Source organism: Haliotis rubra, unplaced genomic scaffold, assembly GCF_003918875.1.
Source record: "Haliotis rubra isolate DU_JTF1 unplaced genomic scaffold, ASM391887v1 Scf2458, whole genome shotgun sequence".
Classification (NCBI taxonomy): Eukaryota; Metazoa; Mollusca; class Gastropoda; order Lepetellida; family Haliotidae; genus Haliotis; species Haliotis rubra.
Genome location: NW_025766512.1, coordinates 12,427 through 29,886, shown reverse-complemented (window position 1 = coordinate 29,886; position 17,460 = coordinate 12,427). Strand labels below are relative to the sequence as shown.

Sequence of the window (17,460 nt, the reverse complement as noted above, 5' to 3'; positions counted from 1 at the left end):
AAGCGCCTGACAGGCAGCAGGACCACAGCACTGCTCCACATTTTTCTCGATTTTCTCATTTGCTCATGCCGCAGCAACTGGAGTGGAATAATCTGCCCCAAGAACTCAAAGACTCTCAAACGTTGTCGTCCTTTAAATCCTTACTAAAAACTTTCCTCTTTCGCCAAGCTTTCCCTGACTTTCCCTAATATCAAACCATGTTTGTACGCTTTGAGCATCCTTATGTTTGGAATTAGCGCTATATAAATGCACCATTATTATTATTATTATTATTTAATTGCCATCTGATCTATTTTTTAAGATTTTTTACTCTAAAATTAGCCCTATTCTCCTCTATGGATCGGAAATATGGGGCTTACATAATTCTCAAGAAGTTGAAATTTTACAAATGTTTGCACGTAAACGATTCTTGGGAGAATGTGCACGTTATCCAGTGTATAGTTTAACTTATAAAGGGCCGTTGCTTATTGGTGTAAAATATGCAATATGCCTGATACGAGATTTGTGAAAAAATGTTATAAGTTATTAGTTCTAGATTGTATCAAGGTTAAAACTAACTGGGCCGCTAAGATCAAACATATTATCTACATGCATGGATTTTGCTATCTTTGAGAGGAACAATGTGTTGTTAGTGTTAAAAATGTTATGTCGGTGTTTGTATACAGACTTAAAAGTATCTTATGAGCAAGATGGGCATGCAGCCTTCGATAGCAGCACTAAATGTTCCATCTATATTTCGTTTAAATCATCATTTGGCTTAGGATTGTATATCAAAGAACTCACAATTTCAAAATTCAGGGCCGCATTTGCTCAATTTAGATGTTCTTCACGAATTGAAACTGACAGATATGTTAAAGAAACTTTAGTTGATAGATTATGTCTTGTGTGCAAAGAATGATATATTGAAGACGAAAACCATTGTTTATTAGTATGTAATGCATACCAACATCTAAGGTCTCTAAGGCCTAAGGAAATACTATTTGAATCCTACTGTACATCTTTTTCTCTTCAGTTCCACAGCTTTGGTAGTAATAGTATACATTAATTACAGTTTTCTTTTCAAGGCACAAAGTATTGTCCACACGAGTGACCTCACCTAAACATTTTCTATACACAGTATGTGTAGAAGACGTTCCCTGTGAACATTTTCGATCAGAAGACATGGCTCTGTCTTAGTACTTCCAATAAAAGAAATTTTCACCTGTTCGATGCAACATCAATTAAACTTCCACATATAGTGCAGACAGAACCTTTGGATTTTGGAGAATATAAGTAATTTTGGAATTTTTGTGAGATCCAGTTGTCCAGCCATAGGAAATCAGGAGATGCTTCTCTTAGCTGGTACCCCTGCTTGCTCTCAAAATAGATTTGGTGACACTTGATACTCATTACCCAAAAACTGCCCACACCACTGACAGTAGGACTGGGAGGTGGTGGGGGCAATAAATATTCCTGTCACAAACAATTTCAGCAGTAGTGGGTGATAAGAACCATTGTAAATTATCTCTCTGCAGATTTGTTTAGTCTCTGAAAATGAAGAACGTCTCAGGGCACCTTTTCATTATATTTTGATTTTTTTCACTATGAGCCTTTTTTCTGTTAAATGTGTTCATTTCAGAGACTAGTTGTAAGTCTAGGTCTTCTTGTGTTGAGTTCCTAGTTTGGCAGTGGGGTATTTCTGGATGGTGAGGTAGGTGGTGGTGGTGGTGGTGGTGGTGTCAGAGAGGGTGTGGTTGACGAGCTGGAGGAAACCTGGGGAGTTCATGACTACATGCCTTGGTCAGCTTCTGTGATGGTTATCTCTCTTTCATGATGAGGTGTTGGCATGGTTTTGTTTGGGGTTTTTTTCTTCATAATAATCATTCACCCGATGAAACAGTAAGAATATATGTAGTGTTTCTCATAGTAAAGCAATTGACATCCATAATTTCACCTTTTATATGTATTACTCATTAATGCCATACAAAGGCATAGGGTAGGTTACCCCTCAACTCTATCCTTAGCCCTTGGATCCCCTTTCCGATCCAACACCCCTTTCCAATCCTTAGGGTTAGTTATATCAGGGTCAGGGTAGGTCACCCCCAACTGTATCCTTAGCCCTTGGATCCCCTTTCCGATCCAACACCCCTTTCCAATCCTTAGGGTTAGTTATATCAGGGCCAGGGTAGGTCACCCCCAACTGTATCCTTAGCCCTTGGATCCCCTTTCCGATCCAACACCCCTTTCCAATCCTTAGGGTTAGTTATATCAGGGCCAGGGTAGGTCACCCCAACTGTATCCTTAGCCCTTGGATCCCCTTTCCGATCCAACACCCCTTTCCGATCCTTAGGGTTAGTTATGTTAGGGTCAGGGTAGGTCACCCCCAACTGTATCCTTAGCCCTTGGATCCCCTTTCCGATTAATCAGCCCCTTTACAATCCTTAGGGTTATCTGGGTTAGGTTTAGGCAGGATGCCTCTATCTGTATCCTTAGCCCTTGGATCCCCTTTCCGATCCAACACCCCTTTCCAATCCTTAGGGTTAGTTATATCAGGGCCAGGGTAGGTCACCCCCAACTGTATCCTTAGCCCTTGGATCCCCTTTCCGATCCAACACCCCTTTCCAATCCTTCAGGGTTAGTTATATCAGGGCCAGGGTAGGTCACCCCAACTGTATCCTTAGCCCTTGGATCCCCTTTCCGATCCAACACCCCTTTCCGATCCTTAGGGTTAGTTATATCAGGGCCAGGGTAGGTCACCCCAACTGTATCCTTAGCCCTTGGATCCCTTTCGATCAACACCCCTTTCCGATCCTTAGGGTTAGTTATGTTAGGGTCAGGGTAGGTCACCCCCAACTGTATCCTTAGCCCTTGGATCCCCTTTCCGATCCAACACCCCTTTCCGATACTTCGGGTTAGTTATATCAGGGCCAGGGTAGGTCACCCCCAACTGTATCCTTAGCCCTTGGATCCCCTTTCCGATCCAACACCCCTTTCCGATCCTTAGGGTTAGTTATGTTAGGGTCAGGGTAGGTCACCCCCAACTGTATCCTTAGCCCTTGGATCCCCTTTCCGATTAATCAGCCCCTTTACAATCCTTAGGGTTATCTGGGTTAGGTTTAGGCAGGATGCCTCTATCTGTATCCTTAGCCCTTGGATCCCCTCCTATTAATCAGCCCCTTTACAATCCTTAGGGTTAGCTGTGTTAGGGTTAGGGTGGGGTACCTCCATCTGTATCCTTAGCCCTTGGATCCCCTTTCCTATCAATGACCCCCTTTACAATCCTTAGGGTTAACTGTGTTAGGGTAGGTAATTTCAATCTGTATACTTAGCCCTTGGAGCACCTTTTCGATCAATCTTATTTCTTGATTCTGCTGTCTAACTGTAACTGCTCCTTCTTATCTATCCAATCTTATGTGTACATACTTTCCCGAAGGAATACAAACAGTTTTCCAAGTTAATTTATTAACGGCTCTTTGGGTAGTTTGCATTATTTGCAAAGCACAAAATCAAACGTGCAACACAATGTGCAAATTAGTGCTGCCTTTACACACCAAGTAAGTGTGCAGGGAACAAATGAAATTACAATGTACAAAAGTAATTACTACAATTACACAATGTGTGCTCTGATTTTATGAGCGCTTCACGATAATAATACGAAGGTTAGGCCATCCCATGTAGTCATGGCAGTGGGCACAGTACTATGGCACACGAAATCTGGAAACAATTCACCATTAGGCCTGTCCCAAATCTCACAACCATATGTATCGTTTCTAATACAACACATCATCCATTTCAACGTGGCTTACCCTTACGGTGGAAAGTACACAATGGCGCTCAATATTATATTTCAAGAAAACGTGGTTTATTGTTTTTGATTGGTTAATCGGTAGCACATAAACCAATCCCATTGCTTGCTGTCACGCTTCCGCCACGTGTCCAACTCATTAGTATGCACCCATCACCTTAAACCCAAGCCGAGGACGACAAGGGCACAGCACTCCATTCTCACATTTTGTCTTATTTCTTCTCATCATACGCTCACATGGTCAAAGGGCACACAACTTTTGTGTACTTTCCCTGCCATGTGTACGGAGGTGCACTAGTAGTCAGATAATTATCATAAATTGCCTATTTTGAAATAATTCCGAAATCCTGTTGTATTTAAATACTGTTGTATTGATGTCAGTTATGCTGGTGTTGAAACGGGAGTATCGCTACACTGTTGTATTCATGCTCAGTGAAGCAGTCATAAAATCACACATGTGTAGCACCTTTGCAAAATGTTGCACATGTACGTGTTATGCGTCGTTAGAAGTGCATTTTAAAGGGTATATGTGGGTTGGACACCTTTGATGGCAGCAGCCTGGTGTGGGAAATAGGATGTTGTCGACGTGCTCGTGTCAAAGGTAGCAAATATCTCCCAAGATAAGCTGGTATACTGGTACATGCTGATATACTAGTACAGGCTGATATACTGGTTCAGGATTATATACTGGTACAGGCTGATATACTGGTACACGCTGATATACTGGTACATGCTGATATACCACAATGTCTCACTACCAAATTCCATCACTCGGTCATCCTCATCCATTAGAAACTTCTGACAGTGTCCCCTTAATGCCTAACTGTGCGGTAATTCAGTTTCCCAGACATGAAATAAGGGCTGTTCATCAATCCCAGAAGCTGATTTGATGTAAATAATAACAACGGACCCTTGTGGAATGTAATATATTATGGGTCTGAATTCACATTTTATTGACATGAGAGTGTTCGATATCTTAAAATTATCTCCCAAATACACTATGTCTTTCTGTCACCCAGGAACCCATAACTTATTACAGAGAAACTCTGTTTTTAGCTGATATGGCCAAACACTGGTTATTGTAATTACAAATATTCAGTTTAGGGCAGGGTAACCTTTGTTCCCTCTAAACTGGCTTATGCATGAAATTGGCAAGTCTAACAGCCTCAAAACAATACACAGTAAATAATTTTGTAGTTATGGAAGTATTTCAAAGTCTTCGCTTGATGAATCAATTTGTTTTCCTAAAATTGTTGGAAGCGCACCTACAATCTCCATTACAAGACCGTAAGATCGTCAGAAATACACTCAGTTGGACCCATGAGAACAAACGCACGCGCGTGTATTTGAATCTCTCACCGTCAATCGCATGATTCTTATTTAAAACTTCATAATAGGCAGCAAAATCCTGTTACCTACGTTCTTTGTACTTTCAATATGACGATATATATTTTTCATGATCTTTTAAACAATGACATTATGCCATAAACGATTTAAGTACTCGTGATTATTTTTATCAAAGCACCGCACTTATTACGCGCGTTCTGATTGGTTTGTCGTAATTTCGCACATAACAAGCATCGAGACGGGGACGGGTCTTCTTGGAGGTTACGGAAAGGGGCGAGTGGTGACGAATGTGATTTATAAACAATCTCTTTTTCTGTCCTCTATGACTGAAGATTTGCAAGGGGAGGTAATAATCTATTCAAGTTTCGTAAAATCCTCTCGTGGTAATAGAACAGACTGTAATCAGTTTTGGTGTTTGTTTAAAATATAAACTGAGCAATGCGCCAGCTGTATGGCAGCGAGTCTGGACCAGCTGATGGTGTATTACATACATGACGACTGATGGTGTATTACATACGTGACAACTGATGGTGTATTACATACATGACGACTGATGGTGTATTACATACATGGCAGCTGATGGTGTATTACATACATGACGACTGATGGTGTATTACATACATGGCAGCTGATGGTGTATTACATACATGACGACTGATTACCCACTCACTCACTCACTTACTCACCCACTTAGGGAGCTGTCCACTTGGTGGAATAGCTATCTTCAGGAAGGTTGTCTATTACATATGCCTGTTGCACCATACTCTGTTGTCAGCACGTAGCTTTGTATCTCCATCAAAGTGAAATAATATCGGCTTTGACAAACCAGTCTTTGTTATAGAGTGAATGAGTGAGTGAGTGAGTGTGTGAGTGGTTGATAAAGTGAGTGAGTGAGCTGTCCACACGGTAGGGGATCTTTCTTCAGGAAGGCTGTCTATTACATATGTATATTAAACCATACCCTCTTGTTAACAAGTCGCCTCAGCTTTTATAAACCTTGAGAGTGTATACTGTAAGACAACCCATTTCAGCCTCTTCCTCAGAATATACAATAGTAGTTAGTACCAATATTGCAGAGAGACATTAAGAATCATAAGCGTATCCATGTATTTATCACAGCATCCTCTGTCACTATTAATCCAGTTTGTGGAGAAATTGCCCCTAGTTTAGAGACGCTTCATGTTAGCCCACAGAAGCGCACGTAAAATATGTATAAAACGCCGTTCTTTGTCTCTGCGCAATGGGCGGGAACACAATAAGTGTGTGTTTAGTTTTACGCCGCACTCAGCAATATTCCAACAATATGACGGAGGTCTGTAGTAATAATCGAGCCTGGTCCAGACAATGATCAACATCATGAGCATCCATCTACGCTATTGGCTGACTGACTGACTGAGTTTAGTTTTACGCCGCTTTTAGCAATATTCCAGCAATATCACGGCGGGGGACACCAGAAATGGGCTTAACACATTGTGCCCATGTGGGGAATCGAACCCGGGTCTTCGGCGTGACTAGCCAGCGCTGTAACCACATAGGCTACCCACCGCCCCTTCTACGCTATTAGATACAATGACATGTGTCAACCATGTCAGACTCGGGAAGGAGCGGAAACACAATAAGCAGTTCACACTGTGATTGATAGAGTGACTGAGGTTCTAAAACCAGTGGTTAATAGAATGACACATTTTTTCAACAATTCAACAATTCAGTGGTTAATAGAATGACAGAGATTCAACAAACCAGTGGTAAATAGAATGACAGATATTCAACAAACCAGTGGTTAATAGAATGACAGAAATTCAGAAAAATCAGCGGTTGATAGAGTTACAGGGATTCTACAAACTAGTGGTTAATAGAATGACAGAGATTTAACAAACCAGTGGTTGATAGAGTTACTGAGCTTCCACGAACCAGTGGTTAATAGTGTGACGGAGCTATAAGAAACTAGTGGTTGATAAAATGAATTACCTTTAACAAACCAGTGGTTGATGGAATGTCTGAGCTTCGAGAAACCAGTGGTTGATAGAATGACTCACCCTCTACAAACCAGGGTGACTGAACTTCCATGAACTTCGACAAATTAGTATTGGATAGATTGACTGAGCTACTACAACCCAGTGGTTGATATAATTGACCGAGTTTCTACAAATCAATGGTTGATAGTGTCATTAATCCTCGATTAACCAGTGGTTGATAGAGTGACTAAGCCTGAAGAAACCAGTGGTTGATAGAGTAGCTTCCACAAATCAGTGGCTGATGGAATAACTGAGCTTCAACCAACCATGTAATGTTCATACCCAACACAAACCCCACAAACACTCATACTATTAATCATTCAGAAAACATGGACATATTCATGGAAGAATGTATGTTTATGTTATATCTTGTCTGAGGAAATCAGCTTCACGACATATAAACTGGTACTCACCGACATGTCATCGGTCTGCGTGTGTGTAACATTGAAACAGGTTGTTGTACAGTGATTGTGAGATTGTAAACATGTAACAATGGAAGAGGTGAATAAACCCCATATCGCACTGGCTCGGGAGGCTGAATGACCGTATTGCTACCAATGACGTCACACACTGTTTCACATCAAATACATTGTATCGTGGCGACTGTAGTTTCAAGGTGAGTCATAACATCTCTCTCTCTCTCTCTCTCTCTCTCTCTCTCTCTCTCTCTCTCTCTCTCTTTTCTCTCTCTCTCTCTCTCTCTCAATGCATATATTATTACACCTCACCTTTCTGCCTCCACGTGCACCAACAATTCTCCATTCAAACTGATTGGTCCACACAAACCAGTGATTATGTATCGCGAGTATGTTTCCCCTACGCGCGATGGTCCCCATTCTAAGTTGGTCGCGCCTATTACCAGTGTGAAGTCTGGTGTCCCCTGCCGTGATATTGCTGGAATATTGCTAAAAGACCGGTAAAACTCAACTCACTCACTCACTCAAACACTCCCGGCACCACTGCACCATTCTTTATACTAGCGTTCAGTCCCTGGAATAAAGTATTTAAATATAAATATATCTACAAAACAACATATATGATCCTAAAGGAGCCCTGAACAATTTCCGGAACTGAGGAAATGGAGACATGCCAAATTATTGGTCACTTGGGTTGGATTCCTTTTTGAACTTATTCTATTGTATCTGGAGAACAAACCATATGAGTAACCTCTTCCCAACATCCGTGGTAAAAATATACAGGTGCATGAACAGCCGTGCCAAACTTAGTGGTGTTGGCAGCCAAAATATTACTAAATGTGATTAACATGATGCAAGTTTCCCACAGTCGTTCCGAAGGTTTTATGCATAAATAGGAAAATTGACAATATGAAGGGTATTGTGGACTGTGCCGCAGTCGGTAACGAGTAGAATTCGAAAAAAGTTCATGTTGCTAAACACCGTGTCATCTGCAATGCCACTTTAAAGGCCCCACGCAGAGTTGACTGTCGGACAGTCAGTATAGAGTCGGGTTTTTTTTTAAATTCAAACGTCAGTGGACAGTCCATACATGAACAACCATTCCAGCAACAATTTATTCTTGCTCACGGCCACAATATTGAATATAAACGGAGGGATTTTATTACAGAGTATGGTGATATTGTTGCTCTTTGACGTAGACAGGTCTCTTACTGATGACAGGTTATAAAAGTTGACCATTCAATCACTCACTCACTCTATCAACCACTGGTTTGTAAGGATGGGTTTTATTACATATTATGGTGATATTGTTGCTCTTTATGCTCTGGGATGCGTACCTGTACTTCTGTACATGCGTGCTTGAGGGGCACAAGGTATTATAACACACTTTCAACGTCACCATGGAAACGCAATTTTCATACAAATTGCTAATTTGACTGATTTAGTTAGGCCAATTCTTTTTATGGAACCCAAATCCTTGCATGTCAAAGTTTTCTGGATCATTGGTATTGATTGGCAACATATTTCAGCTGTTCACCTGGGCATATCTGTATGTCGTCAACTGCGATGATACTCCCTGCTTAACATGGCGTCTTACCCCAGAACACTGATTGTCTCTGTATATCGGAATACTTCATGAAATACAGGTCAAGTTAAATTCCTATATTTCAAAACTATTTACGAATAAAATCAAACAATGCGTCCACAATTTTATTATTTGAGGCTACATCTGTAGACACAAATCATTTTGAAAAGTCCACGAAATTATACTGAGAATATACTGAGATGTAATTCAACACGATCATAGACGGCATGGCAATGGCTACAGCACACACGTTGAAGGCTATGCATCCTGCACTAGAGGCTGCACTATCTGTCTGTCCTGTGTAATGGTGCAGGTTACAGCAGGACCTGCCTGTCTGTCCTGTGTAATGGTGCAGGTTACAGCACTGCCTCATACCACACTGCATCCTCAAGAAGCACCATCATCTGTCTGTCCTGTGTAATGGTGCAGGTTACAGCACTGCCTCATGCCACACTGCATCCTCAAGAAGCACCATCATCTATCTGTCCTGTGTAATGGTGCAGGTTACAGCACTGCCTCATGCCACACTGCATCCTCAAGAAGCACCATCATCTGTCTGTCCTGTGTAATGGTGCAGGTTACAGCACTGCCTCATGACTGCCCCCTCAAGATGCCACATCTGCATCCCTCAAGAAGCACCATCATCTATCTCCTCCAGCACCGCCACACTGCATCTGTAATGGTGCAAATTACAGCACTGCCTCGTGCCACACTGCACCCTTTGTGAATTCAATATGTCCACAAAAGGTCTTGTTTTTCCTTTTATCTTAGATGCAGCTGCTCCAGTCACTCTGCAAAGTAAACAACCTTGGTTAATGCTTTGCTAACTGCAAGTTACACAACACTGGTTTATATTTGGTCATAGCAAGACACAATTTGCAAATAGAAAACCTTGACCTTGTTTTCCTATGTCACAAACTCTCCATCGTGTCTCATTAGCATATTACTGAGGCTAAATGTTTGCTGTCCGGATTACTCCAATGTCTGTAAACGGGGACACATCTGTATCTTTAGCCCTTGAATCCCCTTTCCGATCAATCACCCCTTTACAATCCTTAGGGTTAGCTGTACTAGGGTTAGGGTGGGGTACCTCCATCTGTATCCTTAGCCCTTGGATCCCCTTTCCGATCAGTCACCCCCTTTACAATCCTTAGGGTTAGCTGTGTTAGGGTTAGGTAGGTATCTCCATCTGTATCCTTAGCCCTTGATCCCCTTTCCTATCAATGACCCCCTTTACAATCTTTAGGGTTAACTGTGTTAGGGTAGGTAATTTCAATCTGTATCCTTAGCCCTTGGAGCACCTTTTCGATCAATCTTGTTTCTTGATTCTGCTGTCTAATTGTAACTACTCCTTCTTATCTATCCAATCTTATGTGTACACTCCTCCCAGAAGGAATACAAAACAGTTTTCCAAGTTAATTTATTAACGGCTCTTTGGGCAGTTTGCATTATTTGCAAAACACAAAATCAAACGTGCAACACAATGTGCAAATTAGTGCTGCCTTTACACACCAAGTAAGTGTGCAGGGAACAAATGAAATTACAATGTACAAAAAGTAATTACTACAATTACACAATGTGTGCTCTAGATTTTATGAGCGCTTCACGATAATAATACGAAGGTTAGGCCATCCCATGTAGTCATGGCAGGGGGGCACAGTACTATGGCACACGAAATCTGCAAACAATTCACCATTAGGCCTCTCACAAATCTCACAACCATCCTATGTATCGTTTCTAATACAGCACATCATCCATTACAACATGGCTTACCCTTACGGTGGAAAGTACACAATGGCGCTCAATATTGAGGCAACACATTCCGTTAGCTACGTTCTCTGTACATTCAACATGGCGGCGGCTGTGAATATGCTGACGCCTGCCGCAGACCATGAAGCAACCCTAATGAGACCACCACTCACTACTCACACCTACATCCAGGGTAGATAGGTACCCCACTCACTCCTGATACCTACATCGAAGGGAGATGGATACACCACTCACCACTCATACCTACATCCATCCCACATCTACGTCCGTTTAATAAGGTGTCCGTCTTCAGTAAGATTTATGTCTTGTGTGATATGCCATGTTGTCAGTAAGTGACTTTTCATCTACACCAAGGAGTAACAATATAACCAGTCGCTATTCGGCTTGTCCCGGAATAACACGAGTTGGACACGAATGTAGCGACTCGTGCCCCTCTGGAAGGATTTCATGTTGGCGCATGAACATCAGAACTACTTTAAACAGGAACGATAACTCTATTCTTGTCTTGATTCCGATGGTACTTCATATCACCGAAGTAATCATACATTGCACAGCTGTTTATGTCTTTAAAGAATTAAACCTTTTTGATACAACTAAAAGAAGGAGAAAAATGTATTTGATACATATTTATTCTGACGTCATTATTACCAGATGTTCACCTTATATTTCCAATTATATTTCTAAACAGGGTTTGATAATCACAAATGGGATTTGTTTTATTCAATATGTAAATAAAATTTATGAAAGCTACATTAAATCCCAAAGCAGAAACTCAAAAATCACTGTAAAATATTTCTCAAACTGAACCATTCGTGTAACCTTGCAGTCATACCGAAAGTGGAATTTTAAATGAATTCGCTGAAAATATACGAATGACCAAAAAAAAGTCTGACTAAAATATTCACAGAGATGAGAAATATGCCCCACGTTAAAGATTAAAGTTAATTAGTTACATGCAGATATATGTCTAATATTATTGTTTTGAAACTAGTACCGATTTATAATCACATTTCCTAAAATTGTTGGAAGCGCACGTACAATCTCCATAGCAAGCCCGCAAGATCGTCAGAAATACCCTCAGTGGGACCCATGAGAGCCGTTATGTAAAACACGCCTCTTTTTTTTCACACGCTCAATCAAAATACATAATCGTTAGCTAAAAGTTGTGCCATCTGTGGAAATAAACACTTAATTAATGGAAATGATCAATTTGTAGTAGAGTCATCCCAAGGATGACACCTTGCCTTGTCTGACGGTGATGTGGATTTGATTGGAAGGTTGAAGGTTTGAATCCCACCCATCACAGGATACTGACATTTTACAAAACTCTGCACAACTGCAAGCAATTTCAGTTGACAAAATATGAAAAGACAGAGTGAGGTACAATGTAGTGTGTCTCACAGTCCCCGAACCATATTATTGTCCCTACAGCCCAGCACTCCCTGCAATGCTAAAGCCGTAAATGAAGCAAGTCTAGATCTCTCTGGTCTCCCTAGGGTTCCTTTTCAATTGAAATGGGTTTATTTGTTAAAATCAAAATGACATATATATATTCAGAGACTAAACATTAGTCTAGGTACAATGCTGCACTCAACAGTAATCAGGACGGAAGGGTGCATGAACTGGTTAGGTCTGTCATTTTCCTGGGGCATGGGGATGGTGGGGTATAAAATCATATTTTACAGCAGGCTCAAAAGGAAAAGCTCAAGCAAAGAAAAGTGCTAGTAGTGGTTGTAGTTAGAAGTAAACTTGAAATGCTGATTACAAAATGTTTTTCAATATTTGAGTCTTTTGAGTGCAACAAACGCTGGAGGGTTGTTGAAAGAGAAGCTACAAACCTATAATAGCAAATCTTGTATCCTTAAAACCAAGACATGTGTATGTCATCTTCACATGATACACTGGTGCATCGATGTATCGTTTCACCCTTACATTACAATGCCACTATTACTGTATGTGCTTTATGATTTGCTCATGCTATTGAAATTGAAATCTAGTGGAGGATCAGGGAAAGAAACCTTCAAAATTTCCCACTAGACTACAGGACCAACGAGGGACAGTAATTAGTGGTTCTGTCTGTACTTCACTGGTCCAAAATAACATTTGTAGATTTACATTACCATCAATACAAAATTCACTGGCCACCAGGACCACTGCAAACTTATCATGTAGTGGTTCTGATGAAGTAAGAGCAAAATGAGACTTTGGATACATCCTCTTAAAAATACTATTTCATTACGTTTTGGTCGCTTGCAGTTTTGGATATGCTAGGTTATGACACACAACTTTTATATACCCACAGGAAACCAAGATAGCCCACTAAAACTAACATTTAGTCCTCACCACTGATGTTTTCATGCAATACCAAAAGTCTGACTCAATGTGTTATTGACTACAAAGCATTTAACATACATATAACGACCCTGACATGTGGCTTATAACCTATTATTCTGGACTTGTAATGACAGAATATATACATATTTACAGATACTCACTATTCATTTTGGCAAGAGTTCCGCCCGTAACCCCGCTTGAAATGCATTCTATTCCTTAGGATTATTTTGAGGTTTGGGGCTAGAATTTAGGGTTAGATTTTAGGGTTAGGTATAGGCTGTTTATAAAAAAAAACATAGGCGTATATTCTTAGATGTATAATGATTAAACAAAATACGGGGTTACGGGCGGAAATCTTTCCTTTATTTTTTGAGACATTGGCTTTAGAAATAGTACCAGCAAAAGTTGCAAAACTAGACCTTTGAGTGCCGTTTCATGATAATTTGATATGCACTGACAGTCATTTTGTTTGGCTATCATCAACTGATCTATTGACATATAACATAAATTTGAGTTGGAAGTCAAACAAAGGTGGTATAAATCGGCGTTAATCAAACATGCCACGACTGACACAATCCCGATTGACCTGAACGTTGTAAGTGTTGTCCCGTGTTGACATGTTGGATAACATATGCATAACTACCTGGTTATTTCCTTTTGATGCCATTTGGTCCTGTCAAATGATCAATCAATTAGAAGTTGTCGGTTTAAAAATTGTATTAAAGGTAATCAGCTGATGAACACACGTAAAATTTATATTGTCGTATGCCGTTTCAGTCACAATGTCACCACGCGCACGGAAACGACCTTGAGAAAAAATATTTTCCTACAAACAAATCTGACCTTGACATCAAGACGACATTCAGACCAAGCAGGGAGATAATATTGTACGAATCTGGTAATTTATCTATGATTACTAAGTATCGACGGCTGTAGAGAATATTTGATATATATAAGGTTGCCTTTTGCTGCGAAAATAGAAATATTACTTTACGCAATGCTTGGTCGCTGTAGGTAAATAGCATTTGAGATATCGTCAAATGTCAGCACGCCTTGCGGCTCTCACTTCACCTGTCAAACATCTTATCTTTGGTGGTATTTATGAATTAAATGGGTCATTGTGAATACAGACAGACACTATTTGAAAGGCTTTTTCCAGTCATTCAGGCTTTCATGCGCCTCTAACGACGAACACATGCACTGAAAAACTCCAAGCGAGTATCATCTGCAAGGTCGAATGGAGGAAAATGTGTTCTGCTGATTATGCGGTGAATCAATCAAACACTGTATCTCTAATTTGCACATGCACGGTACTCAGAGTGACTATGTTCATGGTAACAAATTCACACAATACCTTGCTTATAATATCATGTACAAACACTCTTGAATAGCGACGAGAATTTCTTCATACGCGACCAATGCAGATGGAATCAACGCGGTAGATATCCAGACTCGATTTTTGGTTAATTTGTGGGAAACATGCCAACTTATTTTACAAACAGCAGACATTGACGATATACATCTTAACAAATGCATAAATAGCAGTTCAATTATGAAAAACATTGATTGTCACCTTTTCAAGCAGTCAGGGTTAGTCCAACTTCGAATGACAGCCGACAGCAGACAACCGAGTGTCTGCTAACTATGCATTGTTCGGGGCTGAATCGTCCGTGCCAAATATGGCAGGCAAATTTATTCTCGCCCCGAACAAGAATATGTAAAACACGCCTCTTTTTTTCACACACGCTCAATCAAAATACAGAATCGTTTTCACCATGAAGCATGGTCGCACGAACGCTTTTGTTTAAACTGGATTAAAGACTGAGTACTAAAGTAGCAAATTGGTCTCCCGCACCACACCGATATCGAATATACATATATATGGAGGGACTTAACTCTTGAATAATTCAATTTCCATAATTAATTTGCATTAACAACTGAATTGATGAGGGGTGGGATTTTCGGGTTGGGTGTGGCTGAAGACAAACAGGTAAACTTTTGAATCTGTGACGTAAACACACGTGTGTGTGTGTATGTGGTTGGTTGGTTGGTGTCAGGCGTATATTAATCAATATCATATAATGAGTATATCCGTTGATTTCATAATGTAATATTTTGTGCTGCAATGAATCGCAATTTCATTTTTTAAATGTTATCTCCATAATATTATATTCTACCTAAAATGACGTTTATAAACTCCATGAGTTTAGCTCAATATTTTGAGATGACTTCCGTATGTTGCAATCTGTATGCAGACTGCAATCCATTTTTAAATCGAATTAAATTGATAAATTTGATGTTTTGTAACTATCAGCTGGTTTAAGAAGGGTAAATCTATTATAAAAAGTATGTCGTTGACATATATTTATAGTGAACATTCCGCTTCAAAGTCTTAACTTTGGCTCTGCACATTCGTTTCATGTCGTTTACGGAATTGAAAACAAACGAACTGCTGGTGTATAATAGCTGGCCATATTCATACATAGTAAGGGGAACCTAATGTTACGATAACGTGATCCTATCATAATAATCAATATAACAGACATACATAGTAAGGGGAACCCTAATAATGTTACGATAACATGATCCTATCATAATAATCAATATAACAGACATACATAGTAAGGGGAACCTAATGTTACGATAACGTGATCCTATCATAATAATCAATATAACAGACATACATAGTAAGGGGAACCTAATGTTACGATAACGTGATCCTATCATAATAATCAATATAACAGACATACATAGTAAGGGGGGAACCTAATGTTACGATAACGTGATCCTATCATAATAATCAATATAACAGACATACATAGTAAGGGGAAACCTAATGTTACGATAACGTGATCCTATCATAATAATCAATATAACAGACATACATAGTAAGGGGAACCTAATGTTACGATAACGTGATCCTATCATAATAATCAATATAACAGACATACATAGTAAGGGGAACCTAATGTTACGATAACGTGATCCTATCATAATAATCAATATAACAGACATACATAGTAAGGGGAACCTAATGTTACGATAACGTGATCCTATCATAATAATCAATATAACAGACATACATAGTAAGGGGAACCTAATGTTACGATAACGTGATCCTATCATAATAATCAATATAACAGACATACATAGTAAGGGGGAACCTAATGTTACGATAACGTGATCCTATCATAATAATCAATATAACAGACATACATAGTAAGGGGAACCTAATGTTACGATAACGTGATCCTATCATAATAATCAATATAACAGACATACATAGTAAGGGGAACCTAATGTTACGATAACGTGATCCTATCATAATAATCAATATAACAGACATACATAAGGGAAACCTAAATCCTATCATAATAATCAACCTAATGTTACGATAACGTGATCCTATCATAACGTAATAATCAATATAACAGACATATATACAACAGATGGGATCATTAACAGCAAGGCATTTTCTCTGAATATTTGTTGACCTATCAATTGAAACACTTATACCTTTATACGATTTTACTGACATAATTTCTGTCTTACTGGTATTAAAAAAGAAAGAATAATGAATATATTTATGGTGCATTTAGTGTGGAGCGGATTTATGACACATCCTGATATAAATGGATGCCATCAGATACATCCTTTCAATGATATCAAGTGAAATATCGATATAATTAAATCAGTATGATTATATCAAAAAACGATATCAGTGATCAATATGTCAATAAATAGATTTATGATAATAGCTAGCCAATCGCAGTTATCGTGACACTTATTAATGACATCACCGATAGTATAGACGGACGGTAAACTGTGCCTGCGTTAGGAGGCCATCGTCACCTTACACTCGATATCCATTCAGTCGCTTAGGGCGACAATGGGATATTGAAGCTACATGTATGATTTCTTCACACCGTTTTACCTATTATACATTTATTATCAGCCTACACAAGATCTAAAATCTCGATTGCACTGAAACAAAATCAATGCACGTTATTTGCATAATCCACGACGTCAAGTTTGGGGAAATAACGGGTAGGGTTGTGTGGTTACGCCGAAGTCCCGGTTCTATTCCTCTCTCTCTCAACCGTGGTGTAGTGGTTAGAGCGTCCGCCCGGAGAGCGGAAGGTCGCGGGTTCGATCCCCGACCGCGTCATACCAAAAGACGTTAAAATATGGTACTTGTTGGTCCCTGCC

General features: G+C 39.7%; 1 long non-coding RNA gene across 1 annotated transcript; it reads left to right on the top strand.

The window, feature by feature from the left end:
* Positions 1–424: 424 nt before the first annotated feature.
* Positions 425–14,430, top strand: LOC124279056. The gene is made up of 3 exons (XR_006899283.1): positions 425–435; positions 3,954–4,307; positions 14,419–14,430. It is a non-coding gene; the product is annotated as an uncharacterized LOC124279056 (long non-coding RNA).
* Positions 14,431–17,460: the final 3,030 nt, after the last annotated feature.